The sequence below is a fragment of the Colobus angolensis genome, unplaced genomic scaffold (assembly GCF_000951035.1).
Source record: "Colobus angolensis palliatus isolate OR3802 unplaced genomic scaffold, Cang.pa_1.0 Scaffold165, whole genome shotgun sequence".
Classification (NCBI taxonomy): domain Eukaryota; kingdom Metazoa; phylum Chordata; class Mammalia; order Primates; family Cercopithecidae; genus Colobus; species Colobus angolensis.
Window position 1 is genome coordinate 1,264,921 of NW_012114766.1, and position 7,902 is coordinate 1,272,822.

Below are 7,902 nucleotides of genomic sequence, written 5' to 3' on the forward strand. Positions count from 1 at the left end.
ACTGTGTCTGTGCACCCATGATAAAGCTCAGCTGGTATGTTAACCACAGTAAGAGAGTAACCTGAATAACTATAATGAAATCAGCACTTATAACAATCTACTGTAATAAAAGGTATGTGAATGTGGTCTTGTTGTCTCTCTCAAAATTGCTCATTCCATACCTCAGGTGACTGAAGCCATGGGAAGAGAACCTCCGAGAAGCGGGGGAATACAAAGCCTTGTTAGATAAGGAAGGATGGTAACCACAGTTATACCGACACACATGCTACATTAAGCTCTCCAGCTGGAAGGCCACACCACACTCGGAAACCTTCCATACGTGTACTCTCAGCCTATGCTGGATTTTTAACTTTGGGCCGTGTTGCCTGAGTCACATGGCTTCCAGACCTCCTATTATCTCATCTGATAAACAGCAAGGGCAGGTGGGAGGAGATCAGGCAGCAAAGCATTTGTACTCCTACAATTCGAGGACTGACCTTCAAACGTCCCCACGCCTCATCTTTGGAGTGCCATTCTCAAGATAATTAGGTGTGTTCCTCGAGCAGAGCACAGGCTTCTGAGACCAAGCTTGTGCTCTGTGTGAAGCATGTGGCTTTGCTAAACTCCATGCCTGCTACTGCTGGTGTTGTTAGCAGAGCGCCCGTGCTTGTCATTGCAACTGTGTGATGTTGGCCCATCCTTTAAGTCCACCTGGTGAGAGCCCGGCCTTGTCTCTGTGTGCATGTGTGCTGAAACTCGGGCATAAGGAGGGCGGAGGTTGAGAGTCCATTGTTTTAGTTTATCCCCAAATTCCATTCTCACCCAGCTGGATGCTGTGTTCTCACATTACTCACACATGTGATGATGGTCTCCATGGAAACTGCACTTAATTAGACTGTCCATCATATTTTTACATGAATGAGACCATTCCAGTCTGTGGCTTTATATTATACTTAATGTGGGCATTTGGCAGATGTATTTCATTAGCTGAAAGATGCAACTTAAAGTATGCAAAAAGTGCTATTAGCCTTGAGGAAGTGGGGTTGAGTTATGTTAAATCATTTGAATGAGCTATCTTGTAAAATACTTAACCTAATTCACATAGCTACTTCTTATACATCTATATTTTTTAAAAAACTGTAACTGGGCAATCCCATAAAATGAAATCTTAGTTCACATCACCTGAGAGGCAACTGTATCCTCTTCATCAGCATCTCACATTCCAAATCTGTCATCTTCCTTTCCTGACCTTCTACCAACTCATTGAAAACAGCAGATGCCGATTTGCTGAATCAGAGGTGGTGACAGCAGTGTAAGTGGCTCCAGCATCGTGTTCTGAAGTAAATCCTTTTGCAGACTACAGCCTGGCTAACTGCATCTAACACTTGGGTCGGGGGTGGGGGCAAATGTGAGATGTGCCTCAAAGCCTGTCCATGAACATTGGAAACCCATGTATGTGTGAGTACATGCCTAGAGTCTGAACATGCAATCATATTTATAATTATATTTTGGGCACATATGCCAAAGTGGTGACAAAGATGTGTGTACATACATGTGTCATTGTTCTGATACATACCCCATAAATAACATGTTTACAGGCATGTGTAACATGGTGTCAAATGCTGCCTTATCTGATGCTCCCTGTCCCCCTCCTCAGGCCATTCCCCACCCCTCTCACTGTGGCTGCTGTGGGGCAGAGCCTCCCTGGGGTTCGGCTGTGTCTGCGCTGCCTCTGCAGCCAGGTAGAAACTAAGGCGGCCTGGAGAGTTGGCACTTGGTTTCCTGGGCAGAGCCTCCCTGAGATCTAGCTGTGTCTACACTGCCTCTGCAGCCAGGTAGAAACCAAGGCAGCCTGGAGAGTTGGCACCTGGTTTCCTGGGCAGAACCCATCGGGAGGAGAGCCACTGGATAGCGCTCAGTCCAGCTTCCCAGGGACCAGTTAAATAAAATCACAAGCTCATCTGTCTCCCCAGGTCCCTGTTGCCCCACACATGGAGGGAGGACGGTGCTCAGTGACCCCAAGACCTTTTACAGCCACATGGTGATATCATTCTAAGAAAGTGATGTCTGCTTTTCTGTTAGCACAGAGTGAACAATGGAAAATCAATGCCAGTGACCTGGATGATCTCCCAACAGAGGGAAATGAAATCAGTGTTTTGGTCAAAGTGGACCTAATATGAACTAATATTAAACACTAAGACCACAACTGCAGGCTTTGAACATTGCAAAATGAGGCTTCGAATAGCATGAAGCTTTCTAGACAGGAAGGAAAGTCTTTATCATGGATGACGTGGGGCCCTCATGGGACTCACCCAGCTGCAAGGAACCAGGGAAAATCAGAGTGGGCTGCTTTTACTGAAGTCTGTTCCAATGCAAATAAGGCCTAATAAATTTGAAGTTAGTCCAGAGTTAAAGCTGAGAATCACTGGGACTCACTGCCTACGTCCGTGTCTAGGCAGGAGAAATACATGCATCTGTGGTCACAATGCTGCTTTACAGAAAGCAGTGGTTGTTCCTGAGGTTACTGGCACAAAATGCTGGGCTCTGAGCAGTGACGTTTGAAGAAATACAAAGATGTCCGTCATGTTTGAACTGTGTTGAGTGTGGAGGCTTTTGAAGATGTGCTGGGAGTGACTGCAGTCTACACCAGAAACGCATTAAAGAGTGACTTTGTTTCTGTCTTTGCAGAGGAAGAAGGTGGAGACCTGGTCCAGCCGGGCATCAGCTTTCCGGGGCCGGCAGAAGAGGATCTAGGTAGAGTACATTGTCAGCCCCACTGTGGCGGGGCCCAGACAGAACCGGGCACACTCCAGGCAGCTCCCATCATCGGGACCTTCCCACAAACACACATTAGCATGTTTGCCTTTAGAAAGGGAGCTAAGAAGAACTAAGTACATTGGGACACTTTTTTCCAAAAATAATAGTTTTTAAAATTACAGAAGTGCTGGGTGAGGAAGAGCTGTTCCTGGCCCTCAGGAACTCAGGCAGCCGTTCACATAAACGATGCATGTCTCCAGAGGTGAAGGACCCTTCCTTCCCTTGCTCCTCTGTGACTAAACATATTCAAAGCAACCTCAGGAAGCAGGGAGCTCCCATATTTGCGTTTTTCACATAGCCCTTCCCTGGCAGGAAGCAGCTCATCTCTCCAGCCGGCCCCACACACTGGGGTCTGGATGCTGAGTCTGACTGTGCTCTTCCCTCCAAGGACCCTGGGAGAGGCTGCCACGACATACTTTCCCCGGTGCTGGTTAAAATCACGTGGATATTTCATTTCTGAGCTGCCGCTGGCACAGTAAAGCTGGTGCCATATTTGCCACCAGTCTTTTGACAAGGAGCTGTGCTTACAAGAAGAAGGCCAAATGCTTGTGTTAAAGATGTGAAATGTTGAATACATTTGACATCAAACGGTTGAAAAAAATCAACGACAAACCACAGCTGAAGACGGAAGCCCCATCAGTGGCTCTGTCTGTGGTTATTCTCTAGCCTAAAAGAGGTTTGCTGTCTGTGGTTAGTCTCTAACCTAAAAGATTGTTGGCCTCTTCCTCAACCCACTGATGGCTGTCTGCGGTGACAGCACTCAGGGCTGGGTTATGGATCATAAGTTCAATTTATATTTAAATGTGCATTTTTTAAAAAGTATTTCGGACTTTTAGCCAATGCATCTGTTGCTGGTTTGATTTGCGTGAAGAATAATGCTGAAAATTGAAGGAATCCACTTTACATAAAGCTGTGATTTCTGTTAAAGAAAACTACAGCCAAAAAGTGTTTGCTTTTCAATGTAAGATGATGGAAATCAGTAGAGTTCTAAAGGATTACAGTCCATTATCCACTGCAACTGAGTCCTAAATATGTTGCTAACTGACGTTCTACACAGCCTTTCTTCACTTGGAAATAGACGAGTGAAAGTATTTCAACTTCTCATTAGGAAGCAGCAATGGCTATTGTGTTGCAATAATTAGGCATCTGTTTTTCCAAACTTCACTCTGGTAATAATCCATCGCGATGAATCTTCACTACTCAGCCTGCCTAGGGAGGCTTCCAAATGCATGTGACTCATTTGATGTTTGTTTTCTTGAGGCTTTGGAGGTAGCTCAGCTGCCTTTTGCACTGTCTCTGGACAATGTTAATGCCATAGTTGTGTCTATGCCAGTTCTTCTCCATAGCAGTGGCCCCCACGTGCCCCAGGGGCCTTCTCTGGGGCTGCAGGAGGTACCTGGGGTGGTTCTGCTTGGGCACAGGCACAGTGAGAAGAACCTGGAGACTGAAGCAAGGGGCACAGAACTGAAAGAAGAGTGCAGGAGTCACTCTGGGGAGGCCAGCTTTGCCCGGATTGTGACCCTGGACTCCCAGGTTGAGAGCTTGTTTATTCCACAGGCACAAAAAGTGAGCATCAAGGGATGAGGCTGGGGGGCGAAGGAGGCAGAATGTCACACGGGTGGCTTGGTGCAGGCAGGATTGTAGGAACAGAAAGCATTTCTTCATCTTAGTCCTTTGTAAGTAAGTTCAGCAGCATTAAATGCATTCACATTGCTGTGTAGCCATCAGCACCTCCGTCTCTAGAACTTTTTCCTCTTCGGCAAGTAAAACTCTGTCCCCATGAAACACTCACTCGCATTCCCCTCCCCAGCCCTGGCACCCCCATCCTGCTTTCTGACTCTGAATCTGACTGCTCCAGGGCCGTCCTGGAAGTGGAACCACACGGGATTTGTCATTTAGTGACCGACTCATTACACACAGCATAATGTCTTCTTGTTACTGCACATGTCAATGTGTCAGACGCCCTTTCTTTTGGAGGCTGAGCCACACTGCACTGTGTGGATGGACCACACTGGTTTCTGTTCCTCTGTGGACAGATCCCGGGTCACTTCTCCTTGACTGTTGTGAATGGCACTGCTGTGAACACGGCGTGCAGCTCTCTCTCCATGTTGCTGCTTTCGGTTCATTTAGGTAAATGTCCAGAAGTGGAATTGGTGGATTCCATGGTGAACTGATGCTTCCTCCTTTTGAGGAACCTCCACACTGCTTAGAGACTGGGTATGCTTTGCGAGCTGCCTCTATGGTCTTGCCATGGGGTGAGGGTTGGCGGTCGTAAGAATGAGAAGGGTCAGATGTTAGAAGCTTTGGAAAGAAGGAAATGAGAGGATTTGGTGACGGTTGGCTGAGAGGACCCTCAAACATGTGCGTGGCTTTCCCCTCTTGGGGTGGCGCATGGGTGGAGGGAGAGAGAGGAGCTGCTGTAGCCGTCTGGTGAGCCCAGGGAGCTGAAACAGCCGGGTGCAGATGCGCGGTGACCTGGAGTCGAAGATTTGTGCAGAAGTGCACCTGGTGAGGGAAGTGGACGCACTGGTTCTAGTGAGTCTGTTTAGCCTGTTCATAGAAATATTAGGTCTTGGCCCTGGTTCTATGTCAGTCAGGATCACCCTGGAGAAAGTTTAAAAACATGCCAGTGCCCAGGCTCCATCTGATGTATTTGTCTGAGGAAGGACTTGGCTACTGTCATCTTTAAAAGTTCTTTACCTGATGCTTTTTTTTTAAATGGAAGAAACGCTTCTTGTTTTACTTTTAAAATATTTTTTTCTAGCTTCATTAAGTTATATTCACAGATATAAATTGTGTATATTTACAGTGTACAACGTGATGTCTTGATACAGGTATATGCTGTAAGACGAGTCGACAAAGCTAATTAACATCTAATTAACATCTCGCCACCTCACATCCTTATCATCATCTGTGCTTGTGAGACCACTTAAGATCTCGTCTCTTAGCAATTTTCAAGTATACAAACCATTTACCATGTGGTACCTGGACCTCCTCACTTACTCCTCTCGTCTAACTGAAATGCTGCAGCCTTCCGCCAACATCCTCCCGGGTCCCCCCAACCCTCCCTCTGGTGACCACTGTTCTACCCTCTGCTTCTGAGTTCTGTGCTTTCAGATTCCACGTGTAAGTGAGGTCACATGGCCTCTGTCTTTCCGTGCCTGGCTTGTTCCACTTAGTATGATGTCCTCCAGGCTTATCTATGTTGTTGCAAATGCCAGGATTTCTCAGTTTTTAAGACTGTGTAGGTATTCCACATTTTCTTTATCTGTGCCTCTGCTGATGGGCTTGAGGCTGGTTCTGCGTGTTGGCTGTGGTGAACAGCACCTCAACGAACACGAGAGAGCAGATTCCCCTTCCACACATCGATTTCATTTCCTTCAGATAAATACCCAGAAGTGGGATTCCTGGATTATTCCTTTATCATTCTAATGTACCCCTAGGATTGAGAATCCTGATGTAAAACATAGGAAAGGATAATTAAGAGTAAAAGCAAAAAACACAAGAAGAAAGGAAGAAGGAAGGAAGGAAGGTGGGAAGGATATCTGAGTTACATTCCGAACACTATCATAATAACATTGGGAGCAAATAGCGTCATTTTAGACATTTATTTTTCCGAATTGAGTGTTCTAATCTCCTCATCTTTAAACTAAGAGAGTTAAATGATGATTTTAAGGGAGCTTCCAAGTCACGAATTTATGGATCTATAATTCTACTGGGTCAAATTAAAATTAAAAATACTTCATAATGATCTTGATGCTATTACAGTGAATGAGTAACTATCATTTCCAAAATGCTGTGGGACATTTTACAGCACAGTATAGGTTAAAGTCATAAAGCAATGAAGTGACATTTGCTTCTGGTCCTATTTCAAAGCATCAATCTTTTTTTTCCAACTGCCCTCAGTCTCCAAAAGCTCCAAGGAAAGCTGAATGGCATTGGCTGAAGAGCTTAAGATACCATTAGTGCCAGATGAATTAATAAAGCCGCCCACGCCTGTGTTATTACCCATTACCTCTTAAGAGCATGTGCGTTCTCTGAAGCTCATAGAGTGTAATGTATGAAAAGTAATTTTATGATAGGGAAAATGGCTGTGAAATATAGGAGGATAAGGAAGTTTTCTATAAAATTAAAGTCACCAATAAAATAGATTAATGTGGTACATTCAAAATGAATACAATGAAAAAGAAAAATCCCACTTTTTCCAGAAGAAATGTTTCTAGGGAAGACCTTCAGACACACTAGAATTAAATTGCCCTCTTAGTAATGTTTGTAACATTGGCTAATTCTAAATGTTACTTCTAAGAATGGCATTTTTTTTTTCATTTTCCTGAATGTTATATTTAAATCAGTTGTAAAGGGTTGGTAATTTATTTGCATCTATGAAGATTGTTATATTGACCCAAATTTTGCATTGATAAATGAATGCAAAATGAAATGAAAAAAAAGATTAAATCATCAAAGAATATTAAGTACATATTATATATGCAGCATAACACTGAGAAAATGTACACACTGCGTAATTTTGAAATACCTGAATATTGAAATAATACTTAGAGCCTTCCACCTGGCAGGCACACAGATTGTGAACACGTTTTATATAATAGGACGTCAGCATAGCTTTAATCATCTCCCCAGCATTTAAGTGTACCAATGTCTCATTCTAGTGATGAGACATATCTTGTCTCACAGGAATTCCCTTTGGGATGTTTGTTTACTGTTGTGTGTTCTTTTATAAAACAAAACCCTGGCTCTACCTATACTTGTCACTTTATTGTCCATACTTCCTTCCTTCAGGGAAATGTCTAGAAATAGTGGAAGCAGTGATGTGCTGAGTTTCTGTCTAGGAAGAAGGTAGCAATCTACCCTCCGGTCTCCCAGGCATACGTTCGCCCAGGTCCTTAGCCACCAAGTCCTCCTCCTCCACTCACCACCCTCCTCCACTCACCACCCTCCTCCACTCACCACCCTCCCTCCACTCACCACCCTCCCTCCACTCACCACCCTCCTCCTCCACTCACCACCCTCCTCCTCCACTCACCACCCTCCTCCACTGACCACCCTCCCTCCACTCACCACCCTTCTCCACTCACCACCCTCCTCCTC

The 7,902-nt window shown here is 45.0% G+C and overlaps 1 protein-coding gene across 2 annotated transcripts in view; it reads left to right on the forward strand.

The window, feature by feature from the left end:
- The first annotated feature begins 2,673 nt into the window (after nt 1-2,673).
- The window catches only part of DLGAP2 (discs, large (Drosophila) homolog-associated protein 2), a 194,492-nt gene continuing 189,263 nt past the window's right edge, over nt 2,674-7,902 (forward strand). For both annotated transcript variants that reach the window (XM_011937542.1, XM_011937543.1), the window contains exon 1: nt 2,674-2,733. The gene's annotated coding sequence lies outside the window, so the exon portion shown is untranslated. The remainder of the gene's footprint in view (nt 2,734-7,902) is intronic.